This window comes from Canis lupus, chromosome 6 (genome assembly GCF_003254725.2).
Source record: "Canis lupus dingo isolate Sandy chromosome 6, ASM325472v2, whole genome shotgun sequence".
NCBI lineage: Eukaryota > Metazoa > Chordata > Mammalia > Carnivora > Canidae > Canis > Canis lupus.
In genome coordinates this window covers 26,552,439-26,577,401 of record NC_064248.1, presented here as the reverse complement: position 1 = coordinate 26,577,401, position 24,963 = coordinate 26,552,439, and the positions used below count along the sequence as shown (strand labels likewise).

General features: G+C 43.6%; 2 long non-coding RNA genes across 3 annotated transcripts in view; both read right to left on the bottom strand.

Annotated features, from left to right (window-relative positions):
• The window catches only part of LOC112640327 (uncharacterized), a 389,014-nt gene that overhangs the window by 57,542 nt on the left and 306,509 nt on the right, over positions 1-24,963 (bottom strand). The gene's annotated exons all lie outside the window — the stretch shown is intronic.
• LOC118354961 (uncharacterized) lies at positions 11,927-24,536 on the bottom strand. Its single transcript, XR_004816465.2, has 3 exons — positions 24,452-24,536; positions 23,361-23,528; positions 11,927-12,094 (listed from the first exon to the last, which is right to left on the bottom strand). It is a non-coding gene; the product is annotated as an uncharacterized LOC118354961 (long non-coding RNA).

Here is a 24,963-nt window from a genome sequence, read left to right as displayed (position 1 = left end):
TCAGGGCATGATCCGGGGTCCAGGGATCAAGTCCTACATCGGGCTCTCTGAGAGGACTCTGCTTCTCCCTCTATGTCTCTCTCTCTCTCTCTCTCTCTCTCTCTGCATCTCTTATAAATAAATAAATAAAATCTTAAAAAAAAAAAAAAAGACCTTAGAGCTTAGTAGTAAAGAGGGTGGTCCCTGAAGTCAAGCAGACCTGGTCTCCATTCCTGCCTCTGCCAATCACAGGCTATTTATGTTCATGTGATATGTGATATGATAGATATGTGACTTAGCCTCTGAGAGTCTGTTTCCTCCTCAGTAAACTGGGGATACTAGCATGTTGGTCATTGATCGTTGTGAAAATTTACTAAGGTCATAAAGGTAAGGTGCTTTATCATAGCCCCCTGTATCTAGGAAACATTGCAAAGTGTCATTATTAGCTCAAAAAAGCAAAACCAAGAGCAGATATCCAGGTTTCCAGAAGACCATGAGTTTTCCATGGGCTTTGGAGGAATGCTCCAGTAGGTGAAGGGATGGAAAGCCGATTTATTCTCACCACTGGAAAGAAAAGGGATGGGGAGCGGGCAGTGATGACAAGGGCACAGATCGTTAAGAAATGGCTTAAGACTCAGTCTTCAAAGAGCTGCCACTTCCTGACAGTAGCCATTTCATGCTTGACTGTCAGCTTTGACAAGCTGGAAGTGGCCAATCTTGGCCGACAGGCAGAGAGTGTAGCTATCACATTATCATGCTATACATTAACATTTCAACATGAAACTGGTATTGGAATGCAACTCAGATCAATTCCTCCATTCCCTTCTCGGCCTCGCCTCGCGGTTATTGCCCCCTGATTCTTAACTGAGCAACCAATGAACCCAAGTGGCCTTGACTGCATTTCTGTCGTCGGCAGGGATGGGCAGAAAGAGGACTCTGCTCATCCCCGAGTAATAACTCGAAACAATGATGTCGCTCGTGCCAGTGGCTGGCTCTTTGCTGTTGTCACTGTTGTTCCATTCTTGGCCATCATTACTGGCTTCTATTGTCGACTCAAGCGGTGTCTGAAATCACACCCCCTTTCATTTTTCCCCTGCTTTGAAGGGAACAGCTATGCACGGCCCACCAGTGGGCAGATGCTCTTCCTCTATCATTTTACACTACATTACAACAGAAGTTGCATGACTCCAAAGGATGCTTTTGACTTTAAGGTTCTTGTGATCTATTTGTGCAATACACATGTTAAATTAGAAATTCATTTGTCACTCCCAGATAATAATGTTCAGAATGGCGCTTCCTGCATGAATCATTATCTTCGGCCTGGAGTTGTTCTATTGATGAATATGCATGAGCCCAGAGAGGGAGAAGAGAGATTTGCACAACCTGTTTCCCGGAGGAGCCTCAGATGGTTCAGCTCAGAGTTCTGAGTCCGAGCTGCCAGAGTCAAGCCCAGCGTCCACCTTGCAACCCACAGCTCGCCCAGTCTTCTCAGAACACCTGCCCCCTCTGCTGATGGTGAGTGCCCTGTGGCAGTGGGGAGCCCATGCCATCAGGGAAATACTGCTGCTTGTTCATTCATGAGCCGTCAACAGAGCAGAGGGTTGGAAGGCAGCGAAAATGGAAGTGGCCTCCCAGTGGCCTCCAGAAATTCCAGCTGGAGCACTGAGAAGCCATGAGAGGGGCTTGGCTGACTCTGCATCCAGGAAGCAAGAATTAGAAACAGAGCTGCATGCCCGTGTGGTGAATTGAGGAAGCTCTTCCCAAAGGAGCAGTTGAGGGTCAAACAAAGGAAGGAGAAAAATGCATCGAGGTGAAGCGAGCTGCCCTGGAGGCCCCACAGGACCTTGGTCACACCTGCAGGGAGTCATGGCTTTAGGTCCCTTTCTCAGGATCTAGGCTTTGGATTCTGAGACAGAACTCGCTTTCTGCCACTGAAGATGGTTCTTCAGAAGAGCTCATGCTATTTGGATGGGTTTCACATCTGATCAGTTTCTGGAGACTGAAGCTCTCTTGCATCCTCTGCAGTGATCGAAGGAGGTCGTGTTGATGGATCAGCAGCTCTGACCTAGGCCTGGCACCAGATGTGATTCCAGCCAGTTCTGAAATGCATGAGGGTCCTTCCTCCCTGGCTACGGCATCCACTGCCTTGGGAAGGATGGGGACAGTTATGGCAGAAGCACAAAAAGAAGGGAGCAGCTTCCAGCTCTTGACTTCCAAGTAGGCTCTTAGTACCCTTCGTGAGACAAGTCCCCCTTTCTCCATATACAGATAGATCAATAGATATTGTTAGATAGATATAGATGTATTAGTGTCCTCCAAAGAAAGAGAACTACATATACATCCTAAATAGAAGATATATCTGTATCCATAGATATAGCTCCTACTGGTTTTATTTCTCCAAAGAAATCTATTTTTCTATCTATCTACCTATCTATTGAGAGAGAAAAAGAGAGAGAGAGATTGATTTATTATAGGAAATGGCTCATGTGATTATAGAGGCCAGCTCTCTGGGTCACCTTTAGCCCAGGCACACTGACACATAAAATCAACCATCACAGTGGTCACTCCACAGCACAGAATACACAGGGTCAAGACAAGACCCAGAACCCCACGGGGAAGGGCAGAAAGTCAGTGGACAGGACATGGACAGAGACCATTTTCCTCGGCTTTGAGACACCTGAATTTCTTTATGAGCCCAGACATCACCTTCAAGAGGTAGAGGAGAGGGTCCCAGGGAGAGGACATAAACCAACATCAAGAAGGCTCTTCACAGATTCTTTGCCAAGACCAAGTTAACTTGAAAAAATGATGTAAAATTAGTATCTCTCGCACTCCTGCCCTAGATATCTCCCCACGCCCATCCCAGGGGTGGGGACGTTGGGCACGACATGACGGGTTATGGAAAGTAGAGGAAGTTACGCAGAGCCCTTGTGCATCCAAAGTCTAGTGAGGAAATCCCACATCTCCTGCACTGGTTGGGGGCGCTGGCTCTGGGCTTAGAGGATCCCAGAGCCAGACATTCCTGCCAGGCAAGACTGGGAATGTGGCCTATCAATGCAACAGCCACTGCTTTTTATAGCAACGTGCAATGCCAGACTGAGGAAGGGAACAGTCATGGTGCGGGGCATGCAACAATCTTACTATACTTACTGGCCTGGAATGTTCTTTCTCATATATTCATTCTTCCATGGGATGCTCAGAAATGGTTCCCAGTATAATGGAAGAATGACAAGGGCAGAGGTCATTAGGCTCCAAGCTGGAAGTATCCCATTAGAAATATGACAGGAGGCTCTGCGGTTCTGTGGGAGCACAGAGGAGGGGTCACTGCATCTGTCAAGTGGAAAGGAGAGCACTTGATACACCTGGGTGGCTCAGGTCATGATTCCGGGGTCCTGGGATCGAGTCCTGCATCAGGCTCCCTGCAGGGAGCCTGCTTCTCCTTCTGCCTATGTCTCTGCCTCTCTCTGTGTGTCTCATGAATAAATGAATAAAATCTTTTTTAAAAAATAAACAAATAAATAAACGAAATGAGAGCACTTTATGGCAGAAGGGGCATTCCATATGACCCTCATGCTGCATCCTGGCTATTCAAAGTGTGGCCCCTGGGCCCCCGGCACTGGCATCACCTAGGAGCTTGTCAGAAATGCAGAGTCTCAGGTCCTACCACAGATCCACTGAATCAGAATCTGCATTCTATCAAGATTCCCAGGTGACTTATATGCAAAAGTGAAAGTTCAGGAAAAATCACAAGCTTGGCACTCTGCAATGAGATAAAGAGCCTGGACACTCGGGCCCCTGTGGTCCCTCTGTGATCCAGCAGGAAAGAGCGGAAAGCCCACCAGCCCACCCTTCTCAGGGCTCTCAGAGCCGGAGCTGTGTCACGACCTTTCCAGGACATAATCGAACTAAAAGTCCCCAGAGGCACCAATGCACAAACTGTGAAAATCAGATTTTCCTTTAAATCAAGCCTTACAAAGTGTTTAAAATAGACTTAGAAATGCCAGAGAATCCCACCTGCTAGGACAGATGAAACGCCACGGAGTCAAAGAAGAACATGTCACAGGGAGAAAGGGGTCCAAACCACACACGCAAACCAAGAGACAGAGAGAACAAGAGAGCGAGGCGTCGAGGGAGGGAAGGAGAGGCAGCAACAGGGAAGGAGGAGAAATGAGGGGGAAGGAAGATGGGAGATGGAGACAGAGACAGAGGTCAGAGTCAGAACAAAAACAACAGAGAAAGAGAGGAAGAAGCGAATTGCCAAGACACCTTGTTCTAGGGGCCCTGCTCACCCCTGCTGCTGCCTGCAGCCGATCACCGGGAGAAGCCTCCCTGGGCCAGAACCCCGGGATCTTTGCTGGGGCCTTAGCTCACTTTCTAAGACGTCTTCACCTCATTTCCAGCTGTGGCCACCATCCCCACCCAGCAGATGCCCTTCTGGAATCCTGCGCTGTGCCACAGCCTGGCCCGCTCTTTCTGCTTTTCCAGGGCACTTCCAACTCTGGTCCCCTGTCTGCCTTCACATGGATTGAACTGCTCCAGGCGTCACTGCAATTCCCTCATCTTTTCCTCTCCGGGCCAGCTGATCCCCCAGCATAGATACTGCCCTACCTGTGTCTCTCCTTTATCAGACCACAAGCTCCTTTAGGACGAGCGCTGATGATGCCTCATTCAGTTCTAGAACCCTGACACCTACCACGTGCTTTGTCCCAGAGCCGGCACTCAGTAAGTGTTGGAAGAACTGTTTTATTCTTTCTGAGAGATACTGAAAGCAAATAGTTATCACAGGCTCAAAGTCGATGCAATTTTCCTTAGGGCAGATGAGTAGAAGGCCATGATCAAGAGCCCACAAAACCAGTATAGGATTGAAAACATCCCTATTCTCCATGTCCACACCAGTGACAGACATCACTAATCAATCTGTGCACTCCCTCCCCCCCAGCTTGAGCATGACCTCAGAGCCTCTCCCTACACCACTGCAACCCAGATACACACTGCCAGTTGACTAGAGGCAGCTTATTGGTTTCAGAAGAACCAACAGAATTGATTCTATTGGGTGAAAACAGCATTTTTACATGCTATAAGCATTCATGAACGAATGCACAGATACACACGTTTATATTACTAATTACATTTACAGATGGTTGTGTGAAGAGTTTTCTATGCACTATCTCAATTAATCCTCAAACAACCTGGTGAGCTTGATGCGCCTACTACTTCCAATGTACAGACAAGGAAACTAAGTTTCAGACAGATAAGTGGCTGCCTTAGGTCAGTAAACAGAAGGGTAATTTAAGGCCTTGTTTGTCCGACCTCAAAATCAATGTTTTTAACTATAGTGGATAGAAATCTTCACTGGGAAAAACAAGTCATGTCATCAACTTTCATGTTATCAGGTTTTTTTTTTTTAAGATTTATTTATTTGAGAGAGAGAGAGAGAGAGAGCAAGGAGGGGGGACAGGGGGAGAGGGAGAGAGTCTCAAGCAAACTCTCCACTGAGCATGGAACCCAATGTAGAGCTCGATCTCGGGGCCCTGAGATCATGACCTGAGCCAAAACCAAGATTCAGACAACCAGCTGAACCACCCAGGGCCTCCTCATGTCCTCAGCTTTTTAAACACACGTTAGAGAACCAGATGCAGTCATCACCTCTGCATGTCTCCATCCTTGAAACCCGGTACAAGATTTTGCCCGCTTTATAAATCTGTCACCGTAATAGTTATCACTTACTTGCCATGTGACCAGTGCTGTGCTCGGTATACGTGGATCATCTCACCTAATGCTCAGCATCAGCCTACGGGAACAGCTAACCATCAAATGCCAAAACTGAGAAGTTACGAAGCCTGCTCCAGACGGCACAGCTGGGAAGAGCCAGGACTTGAACTCAGGCCATTTGACTCCACATCCTGCATCCCTAATCCCCACACAGTGCCTCCAGTTGGTACTGGCTCTCGCCCTAACACAGCCATAAACATGCAGGAAAAAGAGACATAACAGATTCCGTAACGCATGCAAACTAGAGTTTATTTTTACTTCCTGGTAAAATTGTTCCCCAGCACTGACTTACTTAGCAAAACGTTGGGTTTTTTCAAATCCCATCTTTTTGCTTTAGTTAAACTAATTGCCATTCTTTGCCTATAATTTTCAAATTCCCATTTTCCACTTCAAATCCACCACGTAAGTCTACGCTGACAAGGAGAAGAGTTCGCAATAGTTACTGTAAGTGGGCCTCTTCCATCTGGCATCCTGTCCCCCACCTGCCTGACGGCAGGAGCCATCACAGCCTGATAATTTAAGCTCTGTGGTTCCTTGCCACTCAGCTTCATAAAACTACAGCCTTCTCCCCAACAGGAGTATCCTAGTTTTGTTCTTTCTGGAGAGATTCAGTTGGCTGGGGGAAAAAGCTAGAGGCCACAGAGGCTGAGCAGAGGTGGGAATCTGGAGTGGGGAATGGCAACCCAGCCTTTGTGAGCATTTGCAGAGAGAAGAGAAGATTGGGGCTTCCAGAGCACCGCTTGAGAACAAATGCATCATTTATTAGGTTACCCAACAAGGATACTATGAGGTCTCTTCTCCCCTCGTCTGCTGGAACAGCAGCCAATCACCTCTTAGGCACTGCTGATGCTGTGCAAAGGAGCAACAGACCAGCAAGGTCCAAATCCAGCTTTGCTCTCTCTTAACTGGGTGACCTTGGAAAGGTTAGCCAACCCCTCTGGGCTTCACATTTCTCAGCTCTGAAACAGGAATAAAGAATTGACAGCAAATGTAGAAGATTTCTACCCATTTCCATGTTGAAAACTCGTCCATGTGAGTGTTAGTTATAAATATGACACCTATGAATACACTGGGTTGATGGAAGGTAGCAGAAGTGTAGATACCGAAGGATCGATGAGACATGCAGGCTCCCGGGAGACACACAGGGACTCCCCTCTATCACGGCAGCTAGGAACAAGAAGAATTTAGGGGTCCCTCATCCTCCTCCCCCAGGACACACCTTCCTTCCTGCCCTTTCCTTACACTTGTATCCTTGAATGACAAAGCTGGATAATAAGAATATGTTCAATCACAGCTCAATATTCGCTCCTGTTTTACTGCCTATGATGTTCCAGGCACTAGGATGGGCAACTGCACGCAGCCCTTCCTCTACCTGACAAGCAGGCAGGGCACATATTATTATCTCCACTCGCTGGGGAGGTGTGAGGAAGTTAAGGGCCATGCCAATGGCACAGGGCAAAGACAGGGATTCGAACCCAGTTCTGTGTGGTTCCACCCACCCCTTCCCTTTGCACGCACTCTCCTAGTCTGGGTATCCCTGAAAGCAGAGCCTGAGATATGGGCATGGATGCAAATAATATGTTTGGGAAGTGACTGAGGAGCCAGGAGTAAGAGATGGAGAGAGAGAGAAAGAGATGGAGAGACGGAGAAGGGAAGGCCAGCAGGTGTGCCATGGAGCCGTCACCTTGGCGGGAAAGCAGGGTGGGAACCTGCGCAGCCTCTCCGTGGACCCATGCAGCCTGTGCCTCAGATTCATCCTGGGTGGGCGGGGACCCGGGGCATTTCTCCACCGACACCCAGGAGTGGAGGGCAGGTACCCAGACACAGCCAGGCACTCCTGCATGGGTGCTGAGCCCCCTGACTGTGGAAGGACCAGGTCTGGAGGCCCAGAGAGACACCTGCACTCTGCACCCCAGGTGAGAAAGCTGGGGCGTGTATGCGGCCAGGCACCTCCAGAAGCAGGCCCGCCAACCCAGTGGGGCCCTGGGCACAAAATGTCTGTGACCAGCCCCTCCTCACGCAGCCTCCTTGGGTTCTTGGACACGTGGTCTCTGCGGGAGTTCATGCCTCCTACGGAGGAAGGTGCTGCCATAGAGTGAACTCCTGCAGGCCCTCAAAACCCATATATTGAAACCTGACCCCCAACGTGATGGTGGCAGCTGAGGCTCTGGGCAGGAAATTAGGTCACGTGAGTGGACTTCTCATGAATGGGGTTAGTGCCCTGACCCCACAAAGCCCCTCACCCCTTCATCATGCGAGGACTCGTGGAGAAGATGGACATCTCAGACCCAGCAGGGGAGCCCTCGCCAGACACCCCATCTGCCAGCACCCTCATCTAGAGTATTCTTTTTACTCCCAGCCTCCAGAACTGTGAGAAATAAATGTCTGTTGTTTATAAGCCACCCAGTCTGTGGTGTTCTGTTGCACCAGCCTGTATGGACTAAGATGAGTATGTACTTTTTTTTTTTTTTCCCTTCTCACAACACCCAGAATGAAAACAGGCAAGACATTACCACCTAAAATTTTCAGTTGAGAAATAAAGGAGTCTAGATGACATCGTCTCCTCTCGTGTTAAAAAAAAAAACAGCCTGGCTTTTTTTTTTTTTAATTTTATTTATTTATTCATGAGAGACACAGGGAGAGAGAGAGAGAGAGGCAGAGACACAGGCAGAGGGAGAAGCAGGTTCCATGCAGGGAGCCTGATGTGGGACTCGATCCCGGGACCCTGGGGTCACGCCCTGGGCCGAAGGCAGACGCTCAACCACTGAGCCACCCAGGGATCCCCAACAGCCTGGCTTCTAATTCAGTTCTGCCACTTACTAGAACTGTGACTTTTGGCACGTTATTTTAATATTCTGCATTTCCTGTTTCCTCGTCTGTCCGCTCTTTTAACAATGAATGTCTACGGAGCCCCTGTGTGTGCCCAGCCTCGTTCTAGGTACTAGGGATGTAAGAGTGAACAAAACAGAACCCTCCCCCCACCGGCTGCCCTGCTAAATATCTCCACTTTCATTGACCTTACTTTCTACTCAGTGAAGACAGACAATACACAGGAGAAAAAAGAAGAAAAATGTTTGATATGTAAAAGACTGTAAATGAAGCAGAGAAGGGAAATACAAAATACATGGGGTACGTAGAAGTGAGGCAGGGGGCGATCTGTGTTTGGGGGATTAAGAAAGGAGGCACTTGAATAAAGATCTACTAGGGATGAGGGGGGGAAGCATCTGGTTATCTGATAGGAAGGCTTTCCAGACAGCAAAAATAGCAAGTGCAAAGGACCTGGGGCAGGAATCTGCCTAGCACGTTCCAGGAATATCAGGAAGGCTCTGTGGCTAAACTGAATTGAGCAGGGGATGTGAATGGGTATGCAATCAGACAGGAAAGACGGAGAGTGGCAGATCAGAGCCTCTGGATTGCACCATGAGTGGGATGTGAAGCTGTAAGAGGTTTTTGAGCAGAGAAGTGATGTGATGTGACTTGCATTTTTATAACATCATTCTGGCTGTTAAGAATAGACTACGTGGGGGCAAGGGCAGAAACAGGGAGAGCAATCAGGAGGCCACACAGCAATGAAGGTGGTATGTGATGGGGGCTGAGGCTAGGGTGGCATCCATGGACGTGGTGGGAAGCCACTGATTTTGAAAAATGTGCATAACACTTTCCAGACCTGAGACACATTATCTTGTCCGATTTTCATGGACCCTCGCCTGAGGTAGGGATTACCATCTCTCCCATTTTTACTGAATGCCTGCCCGAGGTCACACAGCTAATCCTCAGTCAGACGGGGCTGAGGACATGGGGATCATGAATCAGTTCCTTAGATATTCCCCCCTAATCCGATGACCCTTCTGCTGCATTTCAGGTGACAGGTTCTATTGTCTGTAAAGACTCCACTTCTTGAGAACGGCGTTTCCCACATGTTCTGTACCACAAGCCCCCCCCCCCCATTTCCAGAGCCAATCGGGACTTGAAAATGAAAACGTTCCTGGTGGGTCCGAAACCAAGAAAGAAAGAGGGAGAGGGAGAAGCAGAGAGAGGGAGAAGCCACCGAAAATTCCAGTGCTTTGCAGGCAGGGATCAATTCCGCAGGGTATTTCTCTTCCCCTTTCAGTGGAAACTTAATTAAAAGTGTGACTCGATTCAAACAGGGGCATGGAGGATGTGACACTTTAAAAATACCACGGTGTTGGGCTTGGTGATGATTCTGAGAAAATGCCTCCCTGAGACTTCAGACATCTGCAGGCAGGATGGTACAGAGGGAGGCCGGCAAGAAGGAATCATACCAGAAAATAGGTTATAAGGTAAAATGGTTGTAAAACTTCCTTATCCAGCCCTGACCGCCCCCTGGGGCTCCAGGCTCACCTATGGAGCTGTGGACACTTGCATCTCCGCTGCAACAGAGAACTGGGATTTCAAGCCTCTAAGTCCAGAACAAGCTACCAGTGCCCACCACCCCAACCTGCTCCTACTGAGGTCTTTCTGGCTCAGTGAACACCACCACCACCTGCACAGTGCCTCCAGCAAAACACCTGGCAGGCCACCGTGAATTCTGCCTCTCCCTTCCCCTAAGATTCAGCATCTCCTAAGCACCACCAGCTCTGCTTCTGGAATGTTTCTGATTCCTTTCACCCCATCCCTACCCATAAAAGCCTAGGTGTCCCCATATTGAGTATGAGCTGCTGCTTACAGCCACCTCTCTTTGTCCCCCTGCAATCCACCTGACAGCCAGCGTGAGCCGTTTAAAAGGTGAAGGGTACACCTGAACAGGTGTTCCCCTTGTCCTCATGCTGTCGATGGTTTCCCAGTAGAATAAAAGATCTTTTAAAATCTGTGTGACCCGGCTGCTCACTTCTCTCATCTCTGCTTCGGTTATCTTCCCTCCTCATAGCCTTCCCACCACTTAGGTCTCTTTTCTGATCCTTGAATGCACGAAGCCCTCTTCCCTCCTCTGGGCTTTGCAGATGCTGTTCCCTCTGCCTACAATGCTTTTGGGTCAGGCAGCCTCAGGATGGGTTTCTTCTCATCCTCAAGCTCTCAGCTTGAATGCACACTCTTCCTGGAAAAGGCTTTTTCTCATGACTGTATCTCAGAGTTTCTCAACCTCGGGACTACTGATACTTGAGGCCAGATCAGTCTGGGTGGTGGACGGCTGTCCTGTGCATTATAGGACAGTTAGCGACATCCCTGGACTTTACCTACTAGATGCCCTTGGCACATCCCTTGAAGTCATGACCACAAAAAGTGTCTTAAAACACTGCCAAATGTCCCCTGGGGAGGGGAGGGAGCAAGTCACCTACAGTTAAAAACTATTTCCCATTTAAAATTTCTCCTAATGGCAACCTTTGCTTTATACTTTAGCTTTTTTGGCTTTTTTCACACCCTTTGCATTCTCTGTGTTTAATTTCCATGTTCCTGTGCGTTGTCATGTTGCCTTCAAGAATGTAATCTCTGTGAGTGCGAGAATTTCGACTGTCTTACTCACAGTCTGAATCCCTTGAAACTTAGAAGAGGTTCAATAAATATTCAATAAACATTCACTGAATGAATGATTAAGAGCTGATCTTCATTAAAATGCTTCCATGAACCAAGCTCTGCGCTAAGCAATGTTTGTGTGTTAGCTCATTAAATGTAGCTGATGGGGCAGATAGTACTAATTATCCCCACTTTCCAGTCTGGAAAAGTGAGATTCACAGAGATCGAGTCATGAAGCCAGAAAGGGACAGAACCAGGATACAATCCCTGAGCATATGTAACTGTCGGGCTACACATGCTGCCTCCAAGTCTCCATGGATGAAAATACCAACCACACAACCTTCCAAACCAGAAGCTCTGAGTTGTTCTTGACTGTTCTTCCTCCTTCCTTTCTGGCTCCTACCAGTCCTTTAGCCTTTAGCCCTCTCAATTTGGCCTCACAAATTCTACTCAATCCAGACCCTCCTCTCCACCTGGGTCTCCTCAATTCACACCTGGTTCTAGGGACAGCTTCTTTTTTTTTTTTTTTTTTTTGAATTCTGTTATTTTTATTTTTTTATTTTTATTTTTTTAATAAAATAATTTTTATTGGTGTTCAATTTACCAACATACAGAATAACACCCAGTGCTCATCCTGTCAAGTGTCCCCCTCAGTACCCGTCACCCACTCACCCCCGCCCTCCTCCCCTTCCACCACCCCCAGTTCGTTTCCCAGAGTTAGGAGTCTTTACGTTCTGTAGGGACAGCTTCCTAAGTCTGGTCTCTCCACTGCCAACTGCTGGCCACTCTACCACTTCTACATGGCACTGCATTCACGTCTCCATCAGCCTGGTTATGCTCGGTTTTGAAAACGTCTGTTGGCTTTAAGTACCTGCAAGACAAAGTCTAAACTATTCAATATGCCCTTGGGCATGTGATTTGATCTCTCTGACTTCAGTTCCCTGTCTATAAGAATGGGAATCTGAAAATAACCTTTTTGGAGATGCTTTTAGGATTCAATGGGACAAGGCCTGTGATAACTTATAATGGATGCTCAACAGCATTGATTTCCTAGTGAATCCCCTTATTATATTTCAAATTGCAGTTCAAATGCCTCTGACACTGTCAGAGCTCCCCACACACATACATTCACACACTTTCTCTGGCAGAGTCGATGGCTCATGGTCTGGGTTCTCAGACCTCTACTCCAGCATTTAACATGTTGTGCCTTTCAACATTGTGTCATTATTACTTGTTCAGGTATCCTCCTCCATTAGACTAAGGGTAAGGATATCGGCATTTCTGGATCCTGTACTAAGAATGGGTGAGCACATAGTATGTGCTCAATAAATGATTATTTTGGAAATAGGGAGATTGCAACACAATTCTAGAATCACAAAATTCTAGGATTCAATGCTGACTCTGCCTCAAAATTTGCTGCACTATTTATATTTCCTTTCTGGGCCTTGGTTTGCCTTCTCTCTCAAGAAAAAGAGGTAATCATGGTGCTATAAAATGAGAAGTCAACCACAACACAAAATCTGGAAAGACCACAAATACATGGAGGTTAAATAACATACTACTAAACAAGAAATGGGTCAATCAGGAAATCCAAAGAGAAATAAAAAAATACATGGAAGAAAAGAAAGTGAAAACACAACGGTCCATAACCTTTGGGATGCAGCAAAAGCAGTTCTAAGAGGGAAGTATATAGCAATATAGGCCTACCATGAGAATAAAAATCTCAAATACACAGCCGCTTACAACTAAAGGATCTAGAAAAAGAACAACAAACAAAACCTAAAACCAGCAGAAGTAAAGATTGGAGCACAGATAAATGATATAGAAACTAAAAACAAACAAACAAACAAAAAACAATAGAACAGATCAAAGAAACCAGGAGCTGCTTCTTTGGAAAAATAACAACAACAATTAGACCTTTAACCAGACTTATCAAGAAAAAAAAAGAGAAAGAACTCAAACAAAATCACGAATGAAAGAAGAGAAATAACCATCAACACCACAGAAATACAAACAACCATAAGAATGTTATGAAACTGGGTGTTATTCTGTATGTTAGTAAATTGAACACCAATAAAAAAAAAAAAAGAATGTTATGAAAAACTACATGCCAACAAATTGAAAAATCTGGAAGAAATGGATAAATTCCTAGAAACATATGATCTACCAAAACTGAAAAAGGAAGAAATAGAAAATTTGAACAGACTGATAACCAGCAAAGAAACTGAATCAGTAAAAAAAAAATATCTCCCAATAAACAAAAGTCCAGAGCCAGATGGCTTCACATGTTCTACCAAACATTTAAATGTTCTACCAAACATTTAAAGAAGAGTTAATACCTATTCTTCTTAAACTATTTTAAAAATGGAAGAGGAAGGAAAATTGCCAATTCACTCTATGACTCCAACATTAACCTGATACTAAGAGTAGATAAAGACATCACTAAGAAAAGAAAATTACATGCCAATATCCCTGATGAACACAGATGCAAAAATCCTCAACAAAATACTAGCAAACTGAATCCAACAATACATTAACAAAAAAAAATCATTCACCACAATCAAATGGGATTTCTTCCTGGTTTGCAAGCATGGTTCATTATTTGCAAATTAATCACTGAGATATATCACATCAATAAGAAAAAGGATAAGAACCATATGATCATTTCAATAGACACAGAAAAAGCATGTGACAAAGTACAGCACCCAATTCATGATAAAAAAAAAAACACTTGGTGAAGTAGGTTTAGAGGGAACATGCTTCAACATAATAAAAAACATAATAAAGGCCACATACAAAAACCATAGTAAACATCATCCTTAATGGGGAAAAGCTCTCAGCTGAGAGAGTTCCCATACAGTCAGAAACAAGACAAGGATGTCCACTCTCACCGCTTTTATTCAACATAATACTGGAAGTCCTAGCCACAGCGATCAGATAACAAAAAGAAATAAAAGGTAGCCAAAATAGTAATGAAGAAGTAAAACCTTCACTATTTGCAGATGATTTGATACTATATACAAAACCCTAAAGATTCCACCAAATAACTATTAGAACTGATAAATGAATTCAGTAAAGTCACAGGATACAAAATCAATGTATAGAAATCTGTTGCATTTCTGTACACCAATCCTGAAGCAGCAGAAAGAGAAATTAAGAAAATAATCCCATTTGCAAATGCACCAAAAGTATTAAGATATCTAGGAATAACCTAACCCAAGAGGTAAAAGATCTGTACTCTGAAAACTATAGAACATTGATGAAAGAAATTGAAGACAACACAAAGAAATGGAAAGACATTCCACGTTCATGAACTGGAAGAACAAATATTGTTAAAATGTCTACACTACCCAAAGCAATCTACACATTTTTTATACATTTATTTATTTTTATTTTAAAGATTTTACTTATTCAGAGAGAGAGAGAGGCACGGAGACACAGGCAGAGAGAGAAGCAAGCTCCATGCAGGGAGCCCAGGTGGGACTCGATCACACCCCAGGCTGCAGGAGGCGCTAAACCGCTGTGCCACCAGGGCTGCCAGCAATCTACACATTTAATGTGAACCTTATCAAAAGAGCAATGGCATTTTTCACAGAGCCAAAACAAACAATCCTAAAATCTGTATGGAACCATAAAAGACCCCATATAGCCAAAGCAATCTTGAAAAAGAAAAGAAAACCTGGCGGTATCACAATCTCAGACTTCAAATTATATTACAAAGCTGTAGTCATCGAAACAATATGGTACTGGCACAAAAATAGTCGCATAGATAGAGCAGAATAGAAAACCAAGAATTGAACTATATGGTCAATTAACCTTTGACAAAGCAGGAAAGAATATGCAATGGGAAAAAGACAGTCTCTTCAACAAATGGTGTTGAGAAAACCAGACAGCTACATGCAAAATAATGAAACCAGACCACTTCCTTACGCCATTCACAAAAATAAGCTGAAATGGATGAAAACCTAAATATGAGACAGGAAACCATAAAAATCCTAGAAGAGAACATAGGTAGTAACTTCTTTGACATCAGCCATAGCAACATTTTTCTAGATAGGTCTCCTGAGACAAGGGAAACGAAAGTCAAAATAAACTATTGAGACTACATTAAATAAAAAGCTTCTGCCCAGCAAACACTCAACAAAACGAGAAGGCAACCTTCAGAATAAGAGTAGATATTTGCAAGTGACATATCTGATAAAGGGTTAGTATCCAAAGTGTATAAAGAACTTATAAAACTCAACACCCAAAACCAAAATATCTAGTTAAAAAACAGGCAGAAGACATGAACAGACATTTCTCCAAAGACGACACCAGATGACCAACTGACACATGAAAAGATACTCCACATCACTCATCACCAAGGAAATGCAAATCACAATGGCTAAAATTAACCACATAAGAAACAACAGGTGTTGGTGAGGATGTCGAGAAAAAGGAATAGGAGCTCTCCTACATTGTTGGTGGGAATACAAACTGGTGCAGCCACTGTGGAAAACAGTGTGGAGGTTCCTCAAATGTTAAAAATAGATTTATAGTACTATCCAGCAATTGCACTACTGAGTATTTACCCAAACTATACAAGAACATCCATTCAAAATGATACATGCACCCCTATGTTTATAGCAGCATTGTTTACAATAGCCAAGATAGGGAAGCAGCCCAAGTATCTGTGGCTAGATGAATGAATAAAGAAGATGTGGTGTATATAGATATAGATACAGATATATATACTGTAATATTACTAAGCCATCAAAAAGAATGGAATCTAGCTAACATGGATGGAACTTGAGAGTATTTCGCTAAGTGAAGTAAGTCAGAGAAAGACAAATACCATATGATTTCACCATATGGAATGTAAGAAACAAAACAATAAGTAAAGGGGAAAAAGAGAGAGAGAGAGAAACCAAGAAACAGACTCTTAACTACAGAGAACACAATGATGGTTACCAAAGGGGAGGCAGGTAGGGGATGGGTATAATAGGTGATGGGGATTAAGGAGCATACTGGTTGTGATGAGCCCTGGGTGATGTACAAAAGTGCTGAATCACTATATTGTACACCTGAAAGGAATAGAACACTGAATGTAAACTAACTGGAATTAAAATAAAAGCTAAAAACATAAATAAATTACAGAGAAAAAATTACATAGAGATAGTTATATCTTCCTCATCGATATAATCAGGTAATTTATGTAACGTGTCAAGATTAGGCCTGGCACATGATTGGCACTCAATAAATGGCATGCCATTATTATTACCCAAATTTATTAATTACTGTCCTCAAATAAATTAGGGTCTACTTTAGGAATTAGGCAAGCTCAAATATTGATGCTTGGAGGATTGTGGAAGTAGAATAAGGCACTGTGTAAGATGAGCCTAACTAAGGCCCAAAACAATAGTTGCTGTATCTTGGTAGGGAAAAGGTCTGGAGACATCAGGATAGACTTCCTGGAGGAGATGGCATGATAGTCTCCAAAGATGGCCAACACCAATTCCTTCCCCTCCTTGTATGTACATGCTGCTCCACCCATCAAGAGATGAAAGCCTTATCTTCTCCCAGTGAAATCTAGGCTGGCCTAGCGACTTCTCAATAAAATGAAAGCAGAACTGATACTGTGTCATTTGTGGAACTAGCCCTCAGGAGGCCTGGCAGCTTCCACTTTTAGTCTTAGAAGCACCCACCATGACATAACGATGATCAGACTAGACTGCTGAATGATAAGAGGTCAGGTAAAGGAGCACCAGGGCCGCAGAAATGTGAAGGAAGCTTCCTGAACCTTCAACCCCAGCCCAGGCCACCAAGAAAGCAGCTGAGGGAGAGATGTCAACCAATGCCACATGGAGCCAAAGAATCACCACGCTGAACACCGCCCGAGTTCTGAACCCACAAAGGCACGAAAAATAATAAATCACTGTACGGGGGATCCCTGGGTGGCTCAGCGGTTTAGCACCTGCCTTCAGCCCAGGGCCTGATCCTGGAGTCCCGGGATCAAGTCCCACATCAGGCTCCCTGCATGGAGCCTGCTTCTCCCTCCACCTGTGTCTCTGCCTCTCTCTCTCTCTCTCTCTCTCTCTCTCTCTCTCAAGAATAAATAAATAAAATCTTTAAAAAAATAAATAGATTAATAAAATAAAATAAATAAATAAATCATTGTAGGCTTGAGCCATTAGGTTGGGAGATTATTTGTTAAAAAGCGAGAGAGAATATAAACAGGTGGGAATTTGAATACAGGTAGGCTTCACAGGGACAAGCCTGGTGAGAAAGGCCTTCCAAATAGGGAAATGCAATTTAATAAATGAATCAATCCTGAGGCTTATGTCCCAGCCTCTCAATCTGCTTCTGCTCACCTGCTACACTCCAGCCAGCTGAATTTCTCTCAGGCTCTCTTTAAACTCCCAGCCTCTACACCTGCTCTCTGGTTCTCTCTCAGTCTCCTGTTAGGTCCCAAATATTATTTCTTTGGGGAAACCTTCCTTTGTTACATGTGCAATCCTAGTACATGTCATAGTGTCGTACCTGTTAATCTAATGACCTTATTTTTCCATTGTGACAATTAATTAATTAACGGAAGGAAGGGAAAGCACTGACTGTAGAATGCAAACTAATTAACGAAGAAGAAATAACAGAACTAGGAAATTACCATTTGCCACCACCATAGTATTAACTGATCCAGGCACGAATAATCAATAGACGCTCATAGGAGTGGGAGAGAGTGCGATGAGGTACAGGAGACTTGCACAGCCTCTGAGTATATGCCCTAAAACTATTTATTAATTACAAAGATGTGAAAGTAATTCTATAATGGAGAAAGCTGGCACACATCACTTTAATCAAGTGATCAAAGGTAACACCAGTAGAAATAGAACAAACTGACATCATACACTCACTGAACAATCACTGAGATGGACACAACCTCACTCATATAATGATCTGACAAAAATGTAAAACCTGAATCTGACCAGGAGGCATCAATGAACCCAAATTTATGGACCTCCTTACGTTTTTCCAAACATGTCAATAGCCTAAAAGACAAAGACTGAGGAAGCAGTCGAGATTCAAAGAGACTAGAGATACAAGAAAACCAAAGGCAATGCATGATCCTGGATTGAATCCTGAGCCTGAAAAAATATGCCCTGAAGGGTGTTATTAGAACATTTGTAAATTTTTAGATAAATTATCTATAGATTAGATAATTATATTGACGAATGTTGAGTTTTTCTGATTTTGATTACTATGCTGTGGTTATTGAAGAGATAGTTCTTGGCAAACACAGTCTGAAGCGTATTGTGGTAAATGGGGCATGATCATGAAATTTATCTTATTGTTAAAAAACCAAATAAAGCAAATGTGGGAAATTATTAACAGTTGGTAAGACAAATACTGGATGATCTCACTTCTATGTTGAATCTAAAATGCAAAAACAAACTGAATTCTTAAAAAAACAGATCAGACTTATTGTTACCAAAGGCGGGAGGTGGAGGGACAATGGGAGGAATAGAGTCAAAAGGCACAAACTTCCTCTTATCCTACGCACTAGAGCTGTGATGGCCAACAGGAGGACTATAGCTAATACTGTTGTAGGATTTATAGGAAAGTTGTTAAGAGTAAATTCTAAGAGTTTTCACCCACAAGGTGAACTCTTTTTTTTTCTTGCTTTTCTTTTTGTTGCATCTGTATGAGAAGATGGATGCCAGGTGGACCTACTGTGGTACGATCTACGTAAATCAAATCATCATGCTGTATGGCTTAAACTTTTATAGTATTGTATGTCAATTACTTCCAATGTAACTGGGGGAAAAAAAAACAGTTGGCAAATAACGTTTGAAGAGTATACAAAATTTGTACTAGTCTTGCAACGTGTCTATAAGCTTGAAATTATTTAGAATGAAAAGCTGGAAAAATGAAATAAAATATCAGATATCTGGTGGATAAAATACAATGTGATATGACTGTATCTCTACCAGATTGGCTGAAAGGAAAAAGAATGAGCGATATCAAACATGGTAAAGGTGTGGAGCAATTGAAAATTATTTACACTATGGGAGGGAGTGTAAAGCGTTACAGCCACTTCAGAAAACTTTTTGGCAGTGTCTGCTGAAGTTGAACAGATCTATACCCTACGACTCAGCCGTTTCATGCTAAATTATAGATCTCATATATATGCAAATTCTATTTAAAAAATATGCACTATAGCATGGCTATACTTCATAGCCAAAAAATTGGAAATTTCAATGTGATGTGGCATATTCCCAAAGTGGAGCACTACGGGGCAATGAAAAATGAGTTATTTTGACCCACTAAGATGGAGAATGAATCTCACAAAAATATTAAGCAAAATACATCAGACAAAAATAGTGCATCTCATGTGACTCCACTTATATAAAGTTCAAAAACAAGCAAAAATGGACCTATGGTTGTTAGAAGCCAGGATAATGGTTACCTATTCAGGGAAAAGCAGTTAGTGGTGAAAAGGAAACATGAAAATGCTTCTGGAATTCTGCTAATGCTTTGGTGGTCTGGGTGCTGCTTATGTAGATGTGTCACTTTTTGAAAACTCGTTGAGTTTTACCCTCATGATTCAGGCACTCTTCTGTAGGTATGTTTACATTAACAAAGGGAACAGGATGAGGATAATATTGCAGGAGTCTGCTCTGGGCACTGTCGCTGTAAGTGCTTTCCACGGATTAAATGACGTTGGCAAATCTTGAAACATGTGCTATCGGGTCGATGCCACTGCCACATATCCTTCATTTTCACAAGTGGAGACACTGAGGCCCAGAGCACTTAAGCAACTTTCTGAGGATCACACAGCAAGTGGCTAATCGGGACTCAAATCCAGGGGCCTACAGAAGACTCTGTAGGTTCATTCCTAGGTGCCATGTGCCACAGTGTCTTAATGAAGAGCCCTCTGGTATAGAGAAGATCTTCATTGCTTCATCAAAAGGCCTCCTGGATAAACCCAGGATGTTAGGAATTATGCAAACGAGCTTAAAGAATCAGAGACTCTAGTAATAAAGACGGAAAGAGGAATACAGTGCCAAACTGAACCAGGATAATGAGGCTGATTTTAATGCCACTTCTCAGTCCTTATTTGCAAAATTAAGATCTAAGGGATGGGGAGGGAGGAGAAAACCACCTCAACTATAAAAGGCAGGGTGGATACCCATGAGATAAGAAAGTTGAAGAAGTGCTAATGATCCAATTAAAAAATGGAATGCAACTCTGTGATCCTTGTCCCAATTATCATAGATTCTGAGCCCTGTAATATACTCACTGCAGCAAGAGAAAGTGTAGAAAGAAAATTAATGGTTTGGTTTTGTCTTCTTCTACCTGTGGCAATAATTTTTTTGAATTATTAATCCATGATTTCTTTGCTGTATGTCTGATCTTCCATCCCAAAGAGATTTCAGGGATTTTTGACAAGCAGAATGGTGCAGGCTTTTCAGCCAGTGAATTTTTTCATATTCCGTGTAAGTTTAAAATGGGCTGGATTTATCAGATTCAGGGGAGGGAGAAACTGGCAGAGAGAGTGAGGGGTTCCCTCCAGAGACAGAAAAGGGTAGGGTGAAGATGGAGAATGAGGGTCTCTTGAAGAGTAGGAATGTTGGCTCTGGATAGGACCAGCACTCAGGCAAATATGAGCTCAGAACAAACTAGAAGGAACGCCCCTAGAAGCTAGGCCCCAGGCTCAGAGGCCCCTGCCCTACCAGAGGTCCCTGGCCACCAAGCTCAAAACAGAAGCAGAAGGTCCACAGATCATGTGAATCTCAGCAGTGGGGCCCCTATAAGTACTCAACTCAACAAATATTAAATATACTCGAGGGACAGGAAAGCTCAAAATTGACTGAAAAATTGTGAGAGTGAGAGAGAGAGAGAGAGAGAGAGAGTGTGTGTGTGTTTCCCAACTTTGCAGTTTGAGAATTTGGAAGATGAGCTAAAGTGAGGAAAATAAGCAGTGATATTTCCATCATACCTGAGCCTGACGATTGAGATGCAGATCTCCCATATATGAAATGGGTGGAAACTACCCCATATGGACTCCAAAGAGCATTTTGCATCACGAAAAATCACTTGCATCGAAAGAACATTATCTCCTCTGCTTTTCCCGATGCCTGCTTAATAACTCCCAAAGCCCCACTCTTCTGTGACAAACAAGCCTGGCTTGGACTCCACATTCCCTCTTCTTGACCTTGGGGTCCAATTGTTCATGAATTCCTGACGCTAGTATTTCTGTCAGGCAGGGCTGTTTTAAGATGACTTCAAGTTTTAACAAAACCGAATGATATATTCAACCAAGAGTATCTCCCTCCTGTGAGTAAAGATTTGATTGAAACTTGTATGGTGACTGCTATTATCATCACACATTATAAGCCAGGTGTATCATCTAGGATATTTAAATTTACCTAGAAGCCAACTGTTACTGCTACTAGGGGCAGCACAGAACCATTTAAGTACAGAACTGGGTAAAATAGGAGAATTATCATGGAAGCTGGAGCCATCAGCCCAGATGTGTAGAAGGCTGGCGGCAATGATAATTACACATCATTAGTGCATCTGCAGAATAAGATCCCTTCTTCCCCAGTGGGAGAGGAAAATCCGCCCAGTGTAGGTGAACGCACAGCATCATGGTGGCAATCCACCACTGTCTGGACTCTGGGAAAAGGGCGTCCTTTCCTGGGAACGTTGTCTGTGGGTACAAGGATACCGGAACCTTCAGTGAAGGGTAATTGGCTAATACAGAAAAGCGCTGTCATCGGATACCAGACAGGGCTGCATATGCACAATGTCAGAGCTGGGTAGCAGAAGAGGATGTCTTGATTAAAAATGAGGGGTGTCAGCAGGTGCATGGGAACATCTTTTGCAAATCCCCACTCACGTGGAATCAAGGAAGGGAAGGACGGAGCTGCAGGGCAGAGTTTCTCTGATGCTTTCTGGCTGGATGTGTTTGTGTGAATGATCTGAGCAGCCCCAGCCTATGCAGCGACAACATTTGGAGTTGAAATTGAGACATTAATCCCACGTAGGGATTCAATTCACTGAAGAAACAGAACTCATTGGTGAAAAGTTACAGACTTTGAAGGCCGTGAGACAATGTTGATAATGGGGTGGCTACATTCGGGTGCTCTGGGCAGGCAAGATTTGAGTCCAGATATCTCATGTATTAGCGGTGTGATCTCAGGTAATGACTTCACCTCCCTGAACCTCCATAACCTCATCTATAAAGTGATAACCCATCTCAACACATTACTGGAGGATTCAGTGAGATATTCATGTCTCAGCACACGGCATTGTGCCTAACATACAGTACATGCTCACAAATGTTAGCTTTATTATTATGCAAGCGTGTGCAGGGGTGTGTGACATAATGAAAAATATGTATTTGGTCTCTGCCTCCAGCTCCTGACACAGAGTTCCTAAATCCCTTAGAATGTCCTGGCCGTGGGAGCGTCCTTTGTTCTAATGAGGTAACTCTCATTGGGATCCTAAATGGGATGGTCACCAGAAGGACCAGGCTTGAACCTTTCAGCCCTACCCCCCCAACCATCCAAGGAGACTGAGTAAATGATCAATCATGCCTATGTGGTAAAACCTCAATAAAAATGCCTAAGCGATGGAGTTCAGAGAGCTTCCAGGTTGAACACATCCACATGCCAAGAAGGAAGTGTACATCTACTCCTCAGGGATAGAAGCTAGTATTTTTCAGGACTTTTTCAGACTTCACCCCATGTACCTCTTCATCTGACTGCCATCTGTATCCTTTAGAATATCCTTTGGTACAAACCAGTAAACATTAAGTAAAGTGTTCCCCTGAGCTCTGTGAGCCATTATATGTAGAAGGGGGTTATAGAAACCTCTGGATCCTAGCCAACTAGTCAGAAGCACAGATGATACCCTGGGACTGATAACCGGTATCTGAGTTGGGGAGGGGCGGCAGCCTGTGGGACCGACCCCTTAACCTTGGGATTTGCTGTGACTCTGGGTTGTTAGCATCAGAAATGAATTGTAGGGCACCTGGCTGGCTCAGTCAGTAGAGGATGTGACCCTTGATCTCAGGGTTGTGAGTTCAAGCCCCATGTTGTGTATAGAGCTTACTTTAAAAAATAATTAAATAAAGGTATTACCATATTACCTACTTTAAAAAAAAATAAAGAATTGAATTTAAGACAGTCAGTTGGTGTCTGAAGAGTCCAAGAATTTGGTGTGGGAAAAAATGCCCACACACATGGTGTCAGGAGTATTCTGTGAGTAGAGAAATAGTTTTCCTTGAGGGTATATTCCAGCCAGCCTGTGGCTCTGTGAATCTGAAAAGCACAAAAGGAAAAGTATAGATATGGAAAAGCAGATATAAATGCACCCTGAGTTCCCCTAAGGCTCATCAACCCAAGGGACAAATGAGGTCATGATCAGTGATGAATCATATTTCCCTGGCTCTGGACGTCAAATGTAAAATCCAGGATCTCTCGACCCACCTTAACATTTTGCATGGTCTCTTGTGAAAAGAGCTGTTTGGCCTTTTCTCTACAGCCCTCCATGAGGGAAAGTCAGAAATAAGTTCACAGGGGCCGGTAAGGGGCAGATATTACAACTATAGATAAGGTTTATTGAACACTTACTCTATGTAGGGCCCTTTCGCATGTTGAACCACACTGAATCCTTCTAAACAACCTTAGGAGGTTGGTAGTAATTGTCTTCATGTTTGTTTATAGATATACAAATAAAGCCCCAAAATTTAAGTAACTGTCCCAAAATCATAGTGATAAGAAGTGGTATGAAGAATGTCTGCCCTCAAAGCCAGCAGTCTTTATGCCCATATTGTTCTCCTGAGGTACCTTATGTGTAAACCATCTTCTCGATTGCCCCTTACAACTCTATCCCCACCATGAAAACCAACTCATTCTAACAGATGCCTGATGGACAGCCCCTAAGACATGATCAGATGCTCTGAATCCCATTGGGAGCCAAAATTAGGTTCAAAATGAGCCACTACCTCCCCTTGACATAAATCGGGTCATTCATAGACAATGGAGAAATTGCAAATGAGCTGAGAGCCTAAAGGCTTGCCCCAAATCCAAACCATGCCATTAAAAAAAAAAAATTAATAGACCTAGAACCATCTACTGGGTAGAGAGGCCATTAATATAAAATAAATAATTGTAGTGAGGTGGGTGAGTACAAACTCATAAATTCTCACTTGCTTATTAAGGGAGGTATCTTTTGGACTCACATTCTTAATGTCAATGACTGCATATAGATGAATTAGAAATGTATGTTTTCCTTAAATACCAAACACTGACTGCTACTCCTCCCTGATGCAGAAAAAAATGAAGTCATAAAGGAATGAATTAAGATTCTGTTTACTTTCCTATTATCAAAGAGAATACTTCACAGCTAGAGGGGAACTTAATGATTAACTATTCTAACTCCCTCCCAACATACATGAGAAAAATTCCAGTTTAGGCCACACGAGGCTCTCAGGTGATTTAAAATTCAAACATACTAGTGGAGCACAAACACATTTGAATTTACTTCATACCACCGACAGCTCTAATCAAGGTATGAGTCTTCTGTTCAAAGCCAACAACTGATTAGCCTTAATGATGAATGGACATAGAATCCTAATTCATATTGATTCCAGCTGCAGGCCTCAGTTCTGAACTTACACAATTATTACCCATATTACAAAGCAGTATTGATTGTTTTTCATCTTCATCTAAACATCAATTGGCCTATCTTTTG